Source organism: Podarcis vaucheri (genome assembly GCF_965113315.1).
Source record: "Podarcis vaucheri genome assembly, chromosome: 1".
Taxonomy (NCBI): Eukaryota; Metazoa; Chordata; class Lepidosauria; order Squamata; family Lacertidae; genus Podarcis; species Podarcis vaucheri.
In genome coordinates this window covers 8,664,873-8,681,430 of record NC_138759.1, presented here as the reverse complement: position 1 = coordinate 8,681,430, position 16,558 = coordinate 8,664,873, and the positions used below count along the sequence as shown (strand labels likewise).

Sequence of the window (16,558 nt, the reverse complement as noted above, 5' to 3'; positions counted from 1 at the left end):
AACCTCAGTCAGGGCTCTGAATCTATGCAGGTTTCCAGGCAAGAGGGAGAGGTTTCTGAGAGCACCAGCATAGCTCTTTCCTTGCAGGAGCAAATGTTTCAGCAGTTTTTAACCTGGAAGTCTGGTGCAGGAAGAGGGGCAGGCGGGAGAGAGAGGGGGGGGATTGTCCAGGGACTCAGTCCAGAGCCTAGGAACTGCTAACAACTCCAGGAAAGGCCGGCACTTACAGGAACCCAGACAGAAGGCTACAGCAGGTGAGCCACCTTGGCTGACCGCCCTTCAGCAAATCTCTTTCACACCTCCAGGAGCTGTAGCAGGAAAAACCACTTGGCAGATGGGGGGAGAAGGGGGGGCAGGGAGAAAGAGAGAAAGTGACAGGCTGAGGGGGAAGCCAGGAAAACATAAACATAACCTACTTAGGAGATGCAAAAGTAGGTTTCTGGGACCAAAACAGCACAAGCAGAACGCTATGCAATCATCTGCTACGCTAGCAGAGAACAAGGGTTTCCTGGAAACAGGAGACACAAAGGCTGCTCCAGCCACATGCTGCTGGGGATACGCTGCAATCATACACTCCTAGAATCGTAGAATTGGAAGGGACCCCCAAAGGTTGTCTAGTCCAACCCCCTGCAATGCACTCAACCTAGATCATGAGTAGGCAAACTAAGGCCCGGGGGCCAGATCCGGCCCAATCGCCTTCTAAATCCGACCCTCAGACGGTCCAGGAATTAGCGTGTTTTTAAATGAGTAGAATTTATTTAAAATACATCTCTGGGTTATTTGTGGGGCATGGGAATTCGTTCAATTTCCCCCCCAAAATATAGTCCGGCCCACCACATGGTCTGAAGGATGGTGGACCGGCCCACGGCTGAAAAAGTTTGCTGAGCCCTGACCTAGATGTATGAGTTTCTGGGTCATTATTGATAGGAAGAAATGAAGGCAACTCACAATTCCCTAAAAGCCAGGACCTCTGTAGCCTTTGAACTGGCTCCTACCGCCACCCCTAACTGAAACTGTGTGCCTCTTACACGAGAGGTCCAGAAGGCAGCAACACAAGAAAGGGCCTTTTCTGCAGTGGCTCCCCATTTGTGGGGACCGCCTCTCCTGGTATGTCCCACGGAAGACCCTACGGTCTTCAAACAAAAACATCTTGGAGGTCCCGGGCCACAGAGAGGTTAGGCTGGCCTCAACCAGAGCCAGGGCTTTTTCGGCTGTGGCCCCGATCTGGTGGAACGCTCTGTCCCAAGAGACTAGGGCCCTGCGGGGCTTGACATCTTTCCGCAGGGCCTGCAAGACAGAGCTGTTCCACCAGGGCTTTGGCCTGACACCCTCCTTTGGTAATCCTCATAGTACTCCAGCCATTAATTTGATTTTGAATTGATTTTAGAATGAATTGATTTTAGAATGTATTTCAATTAATTGATTGTGATTTTATGTAAACTGTGTTATTTTCACTGTTGTTAGCCGCTCTGAGCCCGGCTTCAGCTGGGGAGGGCAGGATATAAATAAATTATTATTATTATTACTCTACACCTTTAGGCCTCTTTAACAAGGTCTTTGACATCCAATGCACATTTAAAATGTGTTGGGGAGGATTATTGATTTGCTTTTGCTTTGTTTTTTATTATGTATTTCGTGTTTTTATATTGTGATTTTACGTTGCAGCTGCCCTGAGACCTGCAGCTTTGGGCGGTATGCAAATAAATAATGATAACGGTAACAATAATTTTCAATCCAAAAGAAATACAGAAATGTGGAGAACCGAATTTACAACTGGAAAGGGGAGAAACCAAGAGAGTGAAGATGGACAGATCCATTCATCTCTACTCTGAATACAGTGGTGCCTCGCAAGACGAAATTAGTTCGTTCCGCGAGTTTTGTCGTCTTGCGATTTTTTTCGTCTTGCGAAGCATGGTGTCAGAAAAGTTTTGGAAAAGCTTCAAAAATCACCAAAGTCTTCAAAAACCTCAAAAAAGGCTACCACACCGCGTGCTATGAGTTGCTCCTCGAAGTCAAGTCGCAACTGTATTAATGGTGTTAAGAAAAAGGAAACAAACTTGCAAGACGTTTCCGTCTTGCAAAGCACGCCCATAGGGAAAATCGTCTTGCGAAGCAGCTCAAAAAACAAAAAACCCTTTCGTCTAGCGAGTTTTCCGTCTTGCGAGGCATTCGTCTTCCGAGGTACCACTGTACCAGTTTCTACAATTCCCAAGTGGGGAGGGTCAGTTGGGCTTAGGGGTCCTGCTGGAGGGTTTGCTAAAGACCTGGGGCAGTGAGAACAAGTTGCTGGACTGATCCATTAGGGCAGCTCTTATGGTCACATGTATTAAAAGGTAAAGGGACCCCCGACCGTTAGGTCCAGTCGCGGACGACTCTGGGGTTGCGGCGCTCCTCTCACTCTATAGGCCAAGGGAGCTGGCGTACAGCTTCCGGGTCATGTGGCCAGCATGACTAAACCATTTCTGGCGAATAAGGGCAGCGCACGGAAACGCCGTTCACTTTCCCGCCGGAGCGGTACATATTTATCTAGTTTCACTTTGATGTGCTTTTGAACTCCTAGGTTGACAGAAGCTGGGACCGAACAACGGGAGCTCACCCTGTCGCGGGGATTCGAACCGCCAACCTTCTGATCAGCCAGCCCTAGGCTCTGTGGTTTAGAGCACAGTGCCACCCACATCCCATTTCACATCTATTAGATATTATTTATTTTAATGAATTAACTGCCACAGAGTGTTAGCCAGCATTGTGTTTTTCAGGAGCATGTGATGTCCGCAAGCATTCTCCCCCCAAAATAGGATACAGTCATACCTCGGGTTACAGACGCTTCAGGTTGCGTTCTTTCGGGTTGCAGACCGCCAAAACCCGGAATGGGTTACTTCCGGGTTTCGGTGGTTGCGCATGCGCAGAAGTGCTAAATCACGCTTTGCGCATGCGCAGAAGCACCGAATCGCAACCTGCACGTGTACGGACACGCAGACACAGGTTGCAAACGTGCATCCCGCACGGATCACGTTCGCAACCCGAGCATCCACTGTATTTCCCTGTGGACACAACTGCTTCCATACCATCTTCCAGTCCTACATTTTGCAAGTTGTATGTCTCTGTACGCAAGTGCCATTCTCTCTCTCTCAGACACACACACACACAAAACAAGGCCTGTTTGGGATCCAGGTTTGCTTTCACTTCTGTGATAAGCCGTGGCATTGAAGAGTTATTTTTAGTCCCTGCAGAACTGATTAAGTCGCTGCTTGAAAGGTCCACCCCGTTCCCAGCTGAGCTTCTCCCGCTATCAAAAAAAGAAAGGTTACCACATTTTCAGAAAGGCGGAGGCGGAGGCAGCAATAACTCCCGTGAACAGACCGTAAATACAATCTACTTCAAGGAGAACACCGTGTGTCGTTTCAAAGGCAGCCTCTGATCTTGGAAGCCCACTGCATTTTTAAAAATAGCAATAAAAACTTGGGAGCATCACTTGTAAAATAACTGAATAACTACACACCTGCAAGTGTTGGTCCTGACCCCGCAAGGTGTTGTGCACATGTCAAGTTTCCTTTATCCCACCCTTCCAACACATGGTCGGACCAGTTCTGGGCTGCTGCATGCTTAGCTCAGCTGCTTGGGGGAACAAGAAGATGACAAATTCTGAGAAGCTACAGGAACAGCAGTATAGGAGAGCATACTCTGATCCAGAGCATGGAAACACATAGAAACACGGCCTCGGTCCAGTATACCTGAGGAGCGTCTCCACCCCCATCATTCTGCCCAGACACTGAGGTCCAGCGCCGAGGGCCTACTGGCGGTTCCCTCACTGTGAGAAGCCAAGTTACAGGGAACTAGGAAGAGGGCCTTCTCGGTAGTGGCACCTGCCCTGTGGAACGCCCTCCCACCAGATATCAAAGAGAAGAAGAACTACCAGACTTTTAGAAGACATCTGAAGGCAGCCCTGTTTAGGGAAGCTTTTATTGTTTAACAGAAGAAGAAGAAGAAGAGGAGGAGGAGGAAGAAGAGTTTGGATTTGATATCCCGCCTTTCACTCCCCTTCAGGAGTCTCAAAGTGGCTAACAATCTCCTTTCCCTTCCTCCCCCACAAGAAACACTCTGTGAGGTGAGTGGGGCTGAGAGACTTCAAAGAAGTGTGACTGGCCCAAGGTCACCCAGTAGCTGCATGTGGAGGAGTGGGGAAGCGAACCCGGTTCACCAGATTATGAGTCCATCGCTCTTAACCACTATACCACACTACACCACACACAAAATACAGACCATTGTATTTTAATATTTTGGTGGAAGCCACCCAGAGTGGCTGGGGAAACCCAGCCAGATGGGCGGGGTATAAATAAAAAATTATTATTATTATTAAATTTATATACTGTACTATATCCAATCATCCCAGGGTGGTGTACAACATTAAGAACATATTTTATGGAGCATAATAATAAAAACATAATTCAGTCGTACCTTGGTTCTCAAACACCTTGGTACTCCGATGTTTCGGTTCCTGAACGCCAAAACCCCAAAAGAAAGTGTTCCGGTTTTCGAACGTTTTTCGGACGCCGAACGTCTGACACAGCTTCCACTTGAGTGCAGGAAGCTCCTGCAGCCAATCGGAAGCCACACCTTGGTTTTCGAACATTTTGGAAGTCGAATGGACTTCTGGAACGGATTACATTCGAGAACTGAGGTACAACTGTACAGAGCATGATAATAGACAGTGTCAACCAGGGGTAGTAAGCCAGTGTAGTGGTTAGAGTGTCGGACTGGGAGCTGAGAGAAACCAGGGTTCAAATCCCCACGTGGCCATGAAATTCGCTGGGTTACCTAGGTCTACACACTACCTCTCAGCCTAACTCACCTCACAGGGTTGTTGTGGGGATGAAATGAAGCGGAAGAGAACCATGGATGCCAGCTTGATCTCCCTGGAGAAAGAGAAGCTCCAGTTTCATCTCCATCCTGCTGAGTTCAAGAAGAGCAACACTGAGGCTGAGAAACCCGACAACCAGCTCCGCTCCTCTGGACTGCTTCAAAGGAAGAAGGCAGACAGGTAAGTGCAGGGTGGTTGAGGGCAGACTAAGGTGCTTCTCAAACTTGGGTCCCCAACTATTTTTGGACTACAACTCCCTTCATCCCTGACCACTGGTCCTGCTAGCTAGGGATGATGGGAGTTGGAGTCCCAACAACACCCAGAGACGAAAGTTCAAGAAACCCTGCCTTAATGGACCAGACACTATTGGGTCTCTCCTCTTTTTGCTAGGTTAACTCAGATTCCTCCCCAAGGCTGCCTGCCGCCATCTCACAGAATTGTAGAGTTGGAAGGGACCCAAAGATTCATCTAGAGGGGTCAGCAAACTTTTTCAGCAGGGGGCCGGTCCACTGCCCTCAGACCTGGGGGTGGTGGTGGACTATATTGGGGTGTGTGTGTGAATGAATTCCTCTGCCCCACAAATAACCCAGAGATGCATTTTAAATAAAAGGACACATTCTACTCATGTAAAAACACACGATTCCCGGACCATCTATGAGCCGGATTTAGAAGGCGATTGGGCCGGATCTGGCCCCCAGGCCTTAGGTTTCCTACCTCTGATCTAGTCCAACCCCCTGCAATGCAAGAACCTCCGTCTGTAAGCCTTTAGGATTCAGGCTTCCTTTTCAAATGCCAATTCTACAGCCCTCCCATTGGCCATGGGGGGCATCTATTCCTAGGGGACAGGGATGGGGCATGTTGCCTTCTTGCTACCTGTATGCTTCCCATAAAAATCTGGCTAGCCCCTGCTAAAAAGAGAACAATGTGCAAGAGCAAGCCTTGGATCTGATCCAGGAGGATGTGGAATTTGAACACGGCAACAGAATGTGCTCAATGTCCCCCACCTGTACCAAACAGCTTGGAAGCAGTCCTAGCTTAGCAGCGACCCAAGCGAGCGTTTCTTCAGGGAGCAAGTGCTAGCTCTGCGGATTTGCAACAAGCTCTGTAATCAATAATAAACCACCCTGGATTTCTTGCAAAAGCCCAGTCTCCACCCCTGCCTAGAGCTACGCAGTCTCTCTTTACACAGATGGCAGAATTAGCAATCAAGCCACCAGCAAACAGAGAAAGAAAGTGGGGGAAGCTCTGCCTCCTGATCTCTGTTTAACACAAAGCCGGGGAAACAACCAGCTCAACGAGGCAAGCAGAGATCGCCCAAGATGCTGTGAAGGAATGCGTGGAAAAGGCGATTTTGCAAAGATGTCGGCAACCCCAACTTTTGGGAAAACAGGCTTAAAGGACAGTGACTGGCTGGCAGGGTGCCCAGGCCTTTTGGCCATGCTGGAAGACTGTGGGCACAATCGTTCTATCACCGGCAGTGCCACCTATATACACGGCGTGTCAGAGCAATATGAGAACAGGTCCCTGCCTGCAAGGAGCCTGCAACTGGCCTATATTTCGACAGAGGGAGAAAAGGATGGCGCCATTTAGACAGGGCGAAGTGGGGATTTGAACCCTGATCTCCCAGGTCCAAGTCCAACGCCAACATGGTGTAGTGGTTAAGAGCGGTAGATTCATAATCTGGTGAGCTGGGTTCGCGTCTGCGCTCCTCCGCATTCAGCTGCTGGGTGACCTTGGGCCAGTCACACTTCTCTGAAGTCTCTCAGCCTCACTCACCTCACAGAGTGTTTGTTGTGGGGGAGGAAGGGAAAGGAGACTGTTAGCCGCTTTGAGACTCCTTAGGGGGAGTGAAAGGTGGGATATCAAGGTGGGATATCAAGTCTTGAAAGACCTACATTGGCTCCCAGTACATTTCCAAGCACAATTCAAAGTGTTGGTGCTGCCCTTTAAAGCCCTAAACGGCCTCGGTCCAGTATACCTGAAGGAGCGTCTCCACCTCCATCGTTCTACCCGGACACTGAGGTCCAGCACCGAGGGCCTTCAGGCGGTTCCCTCACTGCGAGAACCCAAATTACAGGGAACCAGGCAGAGGGCCTTCTCGGTAGTGGCGCCTTCCCTGTGGAACGCCCTCCCACCAGATGTCAAAGAGAACAACAACTACCAGGCTTTTAGAAGACATCTGAAGGCAGCCCTGTTTCGGGAAGCTTTTAATGTTTGATGTATTATAGTATTTTAATATTCTTTTGGAAGCCGCCCAGAGTGGCTGGGGAAGCCCAGCCAGATGGGTGGGGTATAAATAATAAATAATAATAATAATAATAATAATAATAATTATTATTATTATTATTATAAACTATTCTTCTTCTTCCCCAGGGGTCAGTAACCTGTGGCCCATGGACCAGAAGTGGCCCACAGGGGTTGTTTAAAAGGCCCCCAAGCCACCCCCAAACTGAGGCACCCACTTGGTGAGTCCCTGCGCGGCGCCAGGAATCGCGTCTGCGCAGATGCGATCCGGCCCATGGAGCGATCTCCGTGGGAGTGAACTGGCCCAGGCGAGGTAAACCTTGCTGACCCCTGTTCTAACCATTACACCACAACGGCTTCTTATAGTACTTCTGCTATGGGGCAGCACTATAAATTGAGTAGACAAATAAATATGGGGAAAGCGCTTAGTGAAGGATCTGAAATATTCTCCTTGAAGCGTGAATTTTATTCTGGATTGTTTTGTGTGACATAAATGAGGAGAGGGAGACCCATATACACCACCTTGAGGAGGAAAAGGTGGGATATAAATGCAATTAATAAAAAGAAATTCCCATCATCCTCCCACCTGCAACTCCCATCATGCTCTTCCTGTCCCCCTAATGTTAAAAAGAAGTCCATGATGACAATTGAATGTGGTACATCTCAATGCAAATGTCACTCCCTGCAAAATCCTTCCAGTAAAAGATTTAAGGTCTATTGTTTGACCGCTGCAGAAACTTGGGACTTATTCCCCAATACCATACGGCCTGTTCCTGAGATGTTGTTTCAAGCCTGTCAGTTCCCGCTAACATCAAGGTTGCCTCAGCCCCTTGGCCTGAACATGGACTGAGCGTCACTTCAGCTACATCAAAATTGGCAACACATCAGCCGAGTGAGAATATCTACTGTCCAGCCTGGAGCTGCATCAAGTAGCGCGATGGTCTCAACAGCCCAAGTTCAACTCCCTGCCTGTCTTTGAACTCAACAGGAGACTGGGCTGAGCCACCAATCCTGGACTCCGGTTCCCTACATAAAAAGGCAGGGAATCGTCATCATGTCATTCACAGGGTTACTGGACTCAAAAGAGATAAGGATTATAAACGCATGTTGCTCACTTGAAGCTTCCGAGATAAGGATGCTCTTGACTGTTGGCCAACATCTTGTGCAGATGACACAGCCACATGTCCATTTCACATCCAGGTATGTACATGCATACAGGGACGCGGGTGGTGCTGTGGGTAAAAGCCTCAGCGCCTAGGGCTTGCCAATCGAAAGGTCGGCGGTTCGAATCCCTGCGGCGGGGTGCGCTCCCGCTGCTTGGTCCCTGCTCCTGCCAACCTAGCAGTTCGAAAGCACCCTTAAGTGCAAGCAGATAAATAGGGACCGCTTACTAGCGGGAAGGTAAACGGCGTTTCCGTGTGCTGCGCTGGCTCGCCAGATGCAGCTTTGTCACGCTGGCCACGTGACCCGGAAGTGTCTCCGGACAGCGCTGGCCACCGGCCTCTTGAGTGAGATGGGCGCACAACCCCAGAGTCTGTCAAGACTGGCCCGTACGGGCAGGGGTACCTTTACCTTTACGTACATGCATACAAATCTTGTTGGCCATATATGTTTGAATCAGATGCCTGGGGAGGGAGGAGACTCTGCCACTCTCTCAAGCTGGCCATTGAGTCGGTCAGATTTTAAGGACGACCCCTCCCCAAATTTCTAGGCCTTGCAAGCTTTCCGTGATTCTGAAAGAAGCGTTATTCTGAAATGCACAGAGCTAGGACACACAGGTCTACCAGTCAGCATCAGAGACTGTTCTCCTTTTTCCTTTGCTTGTACTTGGGCCCCATCTGCACTATGTATTTAAAGCAATATCATACCACTTTAGGCGGCTGTGGGTTTTCCCCAGAGAATCCTGAGAACTGCAGTTTGTTAAGGGAGCTGAGAATTGTTAAGGAAACCCTTATTCCCCTCGCATAACAGCAATGCCCAGAGTGCCCTATGGAAATTGTAGCTCTGCAAGGGGAGTATAGGGGTCTCCTAAGAACCCTGGGCTCACTGGAAGGACAGATCCTGAAGCTGAGGCTCCAATACTCTGGCCACCTCATGAGGAGAAGACTCCCTGGAAAAGACCCTGATGCTGGGAAAGATGGAGGGCACAAGGAGAAGGGACGACAGAGGACAAGATGGTTGGATAGTGTTCTCGAAGCTACCAGCATGAGTTTGACCAAACTGCGGGAGGCAGTGGAAGACAGGAGTGCCTGGCGTGCTCTGGTCTAGGGGGTCACGAAGAGTCAGACACGACTAAACCACAACAAGAACCCTGCCCCCCCTTAACAAACCACATATCCCAGATTCTTTGGGTGAAGCTATGACTTACACAGAGTGTCTGTGCTATGACAGTTAGTCTGTCTTGGCCAGCCTTGTCTACTGTCACTGGCAGATGACATCCAAGGCCCCAGGCAGCGGTTTCTTCCTCCTCTGCCTTCTACACTTGCTCTGCTGCTGAACTATGACCACACCTTACGCTGAGTATAAAAAGAAGACTTTGCATTTGTATATATTTACATAGATCCTGCAGAGAAAATGAAATTACAAAGCAAGTTTTAGTGCGGGGTGACATTCGGATACAATGAAGAGCTCTGAGCAAAATTCTTATAGTACATCGCTGCAGAACAGAAGCCCAGGACAATCCCAGAGGATGGTATGAAGGCTAATGAGGCCACCACCACCTAAGCTAAGCAGAGGGCCACATCTGGCCAGTGCCTGGGTGGGAGAGCACCCAAGAGCTACACATAACCAGTGTTTGAAATTAGCCCGGCGCCAGGCGCATTTTGCACCCGGCTATCAGCCACTTGCGACCAAGTGAAGATTCCTGGGTGCCAGGATGGTGCCTGACATCTCCACCATCTGGGGATCATTGGGTCTGGACTGTTTTCACACACTAACACCCCATCCTGTAGATCTCTATCAGTTATGTTTTTTCTGCACCATCAGAATAAATTTCAGGAACCAAAATGCCTGAGCAGGAGCAGTGAACAATATTCTAGTTAGTCCCTGTAGCTTGTCTTCACTTCCCCCCACCCCACTGCCCTGCTCCCAGTTGTGAAGAATATTCTTACATTATGAATGGTCAGTGTCAACATTAAGAAAAAGAGGTCGGAATAGGTCAATATTTGTGTGGACTGTCCCTGGATCAAGTGACTTTTCTTCTTTAAGTTCTCAAAGCTCTTAAACTAGCTCAAGGTAGCCATCTGAACTAGCCAGATGTTTAACTGAGAAGCAATCACAGTCAGTTCATCATTTGAAAAATAAGACTTTGGAGCCGTCTTGCCCCAAAATGGCAACTAGACATTCTGCTTTGGCGACTGCAGCCTTGGTTTAAGGAGCCATTTGGCGCCTAGCTTATATACCCGAGTTTCTAACACTGCACAAAACACACTGCCCTGGCTTCCAAGCAAGGCGAGCTATTAACTCATGTAAGAAAATGTAACCAACGAAGCTATTTCACAACGCCATCTCTGCAAGAGTTTCTTCTGACAGTCTCGGCCTCCACCCAGGCTTTGCAAGGCTCCCCGCAACGCAGAGCTTGTGCAAGAAGAACAAAGCTGAAGCGTCTTTCTCCCCGCTGTCTCTTGCAACAAGTGCCAATGAGCAGCAACAGTGTCACCGTGGAGTGGAGTCAGCAAGGAGGAAGAGGAGGAGGAGTAGAGGGAAACACCCCATGGGATTAAGAGTGTGCGATGCCTGCCTACGCATCTGCAGGGAGACAGCTCTAGCAAATGAGTAGGTACTCAAGGCTGTTCCACAAACGTAACAGGGGAACCCACCCACACCCTTGCTAATAAAGCAGCCTTCCTTGTTCACAGCGTGTTGTACAACACACGCCCAAACCACCCATATTCCCTGCTTTAATATAGGGACAGAGCAAGGAGAGAGAGCAAAATGGGCTTCTCAGTTGCGCTGTCGCCATGAAATAAAATAAAGCTATGAAACGGCTACAGGCAGACACTCATTTTTCTTTTGACCATAAAATGAAACACAGCCGTCACAAGACTCAAGACCGCAGACACTCATCTGAATTCTGTCTTTTGAGAGATTTTTTGTGTGGGGGGGAGACCACACCCTCCCACTTACCAGGCAAAGGGGTGGAGAAGACTCCAGATCTACTGGGGAGGGGGCTCTGTGCGTGAAAAATCGCAATGATTCCAACTGCAAGAGTAACCATAGCAACCAGATTTCCAATGCCCCCTCCCCTCCCTCTCTTTCTCTCTCTCTCCTGTTGCAGACACTTTCTCCTTCAAAAATCCTCAACTCGGAAGAGGTTTTGTTACCGCTGGGGGGGAGACACAGCATGCAGCGCACATAGGAGAAAACAGAACTGAAATTCAACAGATACATCTATATGCACACAGGCAATTCCTGCCTCACCTAGTTGGCCACTAGGTTTTCTGATGGCCTGCCGCCCAAGCAATTGTGCAACTGAATCTGGGGAGCAGGGAAAGACCACCCAGATCCCTCAGTGGGTATGTTAAAGGTGCACCTAGGCGAATAAGGCGAAGAGCGGAAGCAAGCCTCATCTCCCTAAATCCTTTGGGGGAGAGAGAAGGGAAGGAAGATAGAGAGACCAGGTGGCAAGAACAGCCAACAGTAGTTTCTGCATCTTCCACAGGGGGAGGGGAAAAAAAAACCTGATTAGCCCATCTTTCCCCCTGGAGAAAATAGGTTTAAATAGCTGATTATCTGGAACCCTGGCTGCTCTTTATCGAAACAGAGGGAGGGCACAGATCGAGACATGTCCAGCTCCTGCCCTGAAAATGTGAAGCAACAGTATTCTTTTAAAAGGAAGAGTGCATCTGTGCATGCGTAAACATGGAAGTCTCAATTTTTTTCTGAATGGCATTCCAAACTCATATTTCTGAAAAGGCAGCACTGGCTCCGCCTTGCAACTTTTGTTTCCTAGACATCCAATTCCTTCATCGTTAAGGATTCCAATTCCTTAGACACCGGGTATTAGCATTTCAATATTAGCGCAGTCATTAATATTAGCTGGCAGGCTTCCCATGGAGGCATCCAGCTGGTCAATATGAGGGCAGGATGGTGGGCGAGATGGGCCACTGGCCTGATCCGGCGGTGGGGGGGGGGCTATCATGTTCTTAAAGGGACTGTAAGAAACATCAGAGGGGGGAGGGAGCAGCTGTCCGCAACCAGGAGGCATTCTTGCTTTTATTTTCTTTTTCTTTTTTTGCAACCCCTTCTGCAAGTGTGCAGCTCAACTCTTTAGGAAAGGTAATTGGGAAGGGGGGAAAACGGGGGAAAGGTGTTGTGATCCCGAGGTGGCAACACGCGTGCAGACACACGCTCCCATACTGCGGTATTGCTAAAACCAGTGGAGACATCCACGCCTCCTTTTCCCCTGGATGGAGAAAAGCCACCCCAAGAAATCCGCAGGAATCAAAACTCTCCTCCCCAACCCGCCCCCCCCCGCTCCAGGCACCTTTGAACCCGAGGGGTGGGGTAGGGGTGCGGTGTGAGCACATTTTAACACACCCCTCCCAAAAAAGAGACAGAGAGTGAGAGAACTCGTGGAGGAGGCTTTCTACTCGACCTCTCCCTCTCTCCAACCGACACCCCACCCCACCCCGGCCGGTCCCATTGAAAGGAAAAGAAAGCCGCAGCCGAAATGAAAGGGAGCAGCGAAGCCTCTCTCCACCCGCCCTCTCCGCATCTGCCCCTTTTGTTAGCCAAAAAAACCACACACAGGCACAAAAAACACGTACACACACACACAGGCTCGCTCCTCCCGGCGCAAACTGCAGCGGGGAAGCCGCACAAACCCAGGGCGCCCCCTCCCCGGCCGCCGCCCCCCAGCTGTTCCCAGAGATGCAGAGCCTCCAGCGCCCGGAGAGATCTCCCCCTCCCAAGGAAAGACTGGGAGTTTAAACTTTGGCTGGTTTTGTTCCCAGCCCGTGCCGCCCCCTTGGCAGGCTTGGGCGCTTCCCTTTCCCACCCCACCCGCCCCCTGTTCGCCCGAGCGGACACCGCATCCCCATGCAGCCACCCCCCAAAATAGTCCGTTTCCTTCGGGGTCCTTCTCCCCTGAGGAAAAGGGAGAAGGAAAGCGCTGCTCCGGAGCTCACCTTCCCCACCAGCGCTTCCCCCTCCCCGGAAGGTAGCGCCGCTTCCTCCGGCCCCGTGCGTAAAAACGCAGAGCCCGGCCCGGCTCTCCAAGCGAGCGGCGCGTCCGATGAATGGCGAGAGGCGCAGGAGAGGCTTACCTGGCGCTCGCTCCATCCCGGAGGAGGCGAAGCCCGCTCCGGCTGCTTCTGATCCTTCTGTCCCCGGCTGCTTACAAAAGGAGCCCGGGAACCAGGCTCGATCTCGCTTCCTCCTCCTCCTGCCGCCGCCACCAGCAACGGCAGCAGCGCCTGCCTCCTCTCGCTTTACCAGCCCGCAGGTGACATCATCCCCTTTTGGCCCGATAGGATACAATGCGAGTCTCCGGCTGTGCGTAAAGGGAGGCTCGCGCGGAGCAAGCCGCTCCTACCAACCCGCCCGCCCCCCGCGCGCTCCCGCCTGCCTGCCGCCCCGCGCGCCGCCGGGAGATGGAGTCCGAGGACCGGATCCTTGGGCACGCGCGGCGTTCCGAGAAGGACTACGTTTCCCAGGAAGCACGGCGCGGTCTCCCTCCCTCCCTCCCTCCCTCTCCACCAAACACCAGCTGCTGCTGCTGTAGCTTGGCTGACTTTTCCCCAAAAATCAAGACGGGGAGTTTCGTTTCGGTCAGCAAAGGAGGCGATTTGACACCAAACTGGGAGGGGTAGTCAGTGTCACGGAAGACAGGATCAGGAACCCAGATGACCCGAACAGCTTGGAGACCTGGGTCCAAGCTAACAAAATGAATTTCAGACCACAACTGGAATACTGTGTCCACAGTGGCGTAGCGTGGGGGGTGCAGCGGGGGCGGCCGCACCGGGCGCAACATCTGGGGGTTAGGGTTAGGGGGCGCAAATCCACGGGTTAGGGGGCGCAAATCCACGGGTTAGGGGGCGCAAATCCACGGGTTAGGGGGCGCAAATCCACTGGTTAGGGGGTGCAAATCCACGGGTTAGGGGGCGCAAATTACTTGCCTTGCCCGGGGTGCTGACAACCCACGCTACGCCACTGTGTGTCCAACAGGGCTTCTTCTTTTCTAGAAAAGGGGATGCCGAAACTTGTTGACCTCAGAGTCGTTTAGATTTTTTTAGCTGCAGGGGAAAAATAAAAACGTTGGCCACTGACGTCCGCCACACAGCTGCAATCGCCCTGCTGCCCGCCACCTCCACTGCACAGCCCCGAGCGCCCTGCTGCTCAAAGGGGACGGCACCACAACACACACACCCCCCCCCCAGCCACGCTGGGTGGCTTCCAGCAAAATATAAAAAAGCAATAAAATGTCAGACATTAAAAACTTCCCTGAACAGGGCTGCCTTCATATGATTTCTAAGTGTTATGTAATTCTTTATATCCCTGACATTTGAAAGGAGGGCATTCCACAAGGCGGGTGCCACTACCAAGAAGGCCCTCTGCCTGGTTCCCTGTAACTTTACTTCTCGCAGTGAGGGAACCGCCAGAAGGCCCTCGGAGCTGGACCTCAGTGTCTGGGCTGAACGATGGGGGTGGAGACGCTCCTTCAGGTATACTGGGCCGAGGCCATTTATTTCCTTGACATTTGATGGGAGGGCGTTCCACAGGGCGGGTGCCACTACCGAGAAGGCCCTCTGCCTGGTTTCCTGTAACCTCACTTCTCACAGGGAGGGAACTGCCAGACGGCTCTTGGAGCTGGACATCAGTGTCCGGGCTGAACGATGGGGGTGGAGACGCTCCTTCAGGTATACTCGGCCAAAGTCATTAAGGGCTTTAAAGGTCAGCACCAACACTTTGAACTGTGCTTAGAAACGTACTGGGAACGAGTAAAGGAAAAGGTAGGTGACATTATTAACATTCACAAATACCTCAGTTGTTGCAACATGAGTCTTAATCTCAGGGTTGTGGGTTCGAGCCCCACGTTGGACAAAAGATTCTGAATCCTGCCACAGGAGGTTGGACTAGATGACCCTTGGGGGTCCCTTCCAACTCTACAATTCCACGATTCTACAACTAAGGGTTGAACTGCCACTTTTTTATTTTGCAAAAATCCACAGAGTCCTTTTGCTGTAACTATCCAAAATGTCACAAAACTGGGAACGAGCTTTTGATTTCCATCAGGTAGGCTGAATGGATGTTTGGTGTGGTGTGTATATCAGAGAGAGAGAATCTGGTTTGGTATTAAAGCCTTTCATGCCTGCAAGTGAGTGGCTGGGGAAACCCAGCCAGATGGGTGGGGTAGAAATAAATTATTATTATTATTATTATTATTATTATTATTATTATTATTATTATCATGCACTGGTCAAAAAAATCATTTAAGTTGTATAGTTTTAGAAGACACATGGCAGTGGAGATTGTGTCTCTCTGTGTGAAAAGCACATTAATTTGCTTTCAGTGGATAGAGGGGGTGGATTTTACTATGCATCCACTCTAGTAGGAGGGACAGCTTGTAAAAAAAAAGCCCTTTCTCACTCCAGTTCTCCTAGTCTATTGCATAATTGGGCGGGGGGGGGGGCGGAGTGGAGAATCGAGGACGACAACGACAATGTAAAACTTGGGGTTAGATCAAACTATGGTGCACAGTTCACTAGGCTAATCGGGCAAAATAACAGGGCCATTCACTAGAAATAACACAGTGAAACCCACAGCCTTTGCAGTTTCTCATGCCAGGGAGACAGGCCTGTCAGCTGTTGTAGTAATAACTGCATTCTAAATCACGCAAGCAGCGGGGTGTTCTCATTTTCCTCTTAATTGCGGAAAACTTCGCTCGAATTAGCATCTCTTTCTTGCTGTGGAAAATGAGTCTAAAGGGGGCGTCCACCTCCCAAACCAATACCACTGTTCTCTGCTGCAAAGACATGCTAGATTTTTTAAATCTGGGTCCTGCTGCAAGAGTCTTTGACTATTAAAAGCACTTTTTAAAAAAGTGGAACAAAAATATGATGCATTTTCCCGTGTGTCTGGAGATGAGACAAATTACAAGGATCACAATGTGCCCTTTATCACAGAATCACAGAGTCAGAAGAGACCCTTATATACTGATATATCTCCCAGCTCTACCTCTGGGAGGAACACAGAGAGAATAAATGTTGTGGTGCTTCTGCAGCAGCCCAACAGGATGCCTTCATCTGCCCCAGCTGCCACAAAACATGTCTCTCCTGTATTGGTCTCTACGGCCACAGAAGGAGCTGTAACTCTCCAACACCCTGAAGGTGCACCATTCCATTGTCTCCCGAGACAGATGGATGCCAACCAATGTAGGTACAAGCTGAGACCTTTCCTGTAGCCCTGGCCTTGAGAGGAATAGTTGTCAGCTTGGTGATTTAAGTGTTCCTAGTC

The 16,558-nt window shown here is 50.2% G+C and overlaps 1 protein-coding gene across 2 annotated transcripts in view; it reads right to left on the bottom strand.

Annotated features, from left to right (window-relative positions):
- DAAM1 (dishevelled associated activator of morphogenesis 1) overlaps positions 1-13,612 on the bottom strand; it is a 190,779-nt gene extending 177,167 nt beyond the window's left edge. Inside the window, exon 1 of one of the 2 annotated variants that reach the window (XM_082216882.1) lies at positions 13,369-13,612. The gene's annotated coding sequence lies outside the window, so the exon portion shown is untranslated. The remainder of the gene's footprint in view (positions 1-13,368) is intronic. The other variant, XM_082216883.1, reaches the window with a different exon arrangement.
- Positions 13,613-16,558: the final 2,946 nt, after the last annotated feature.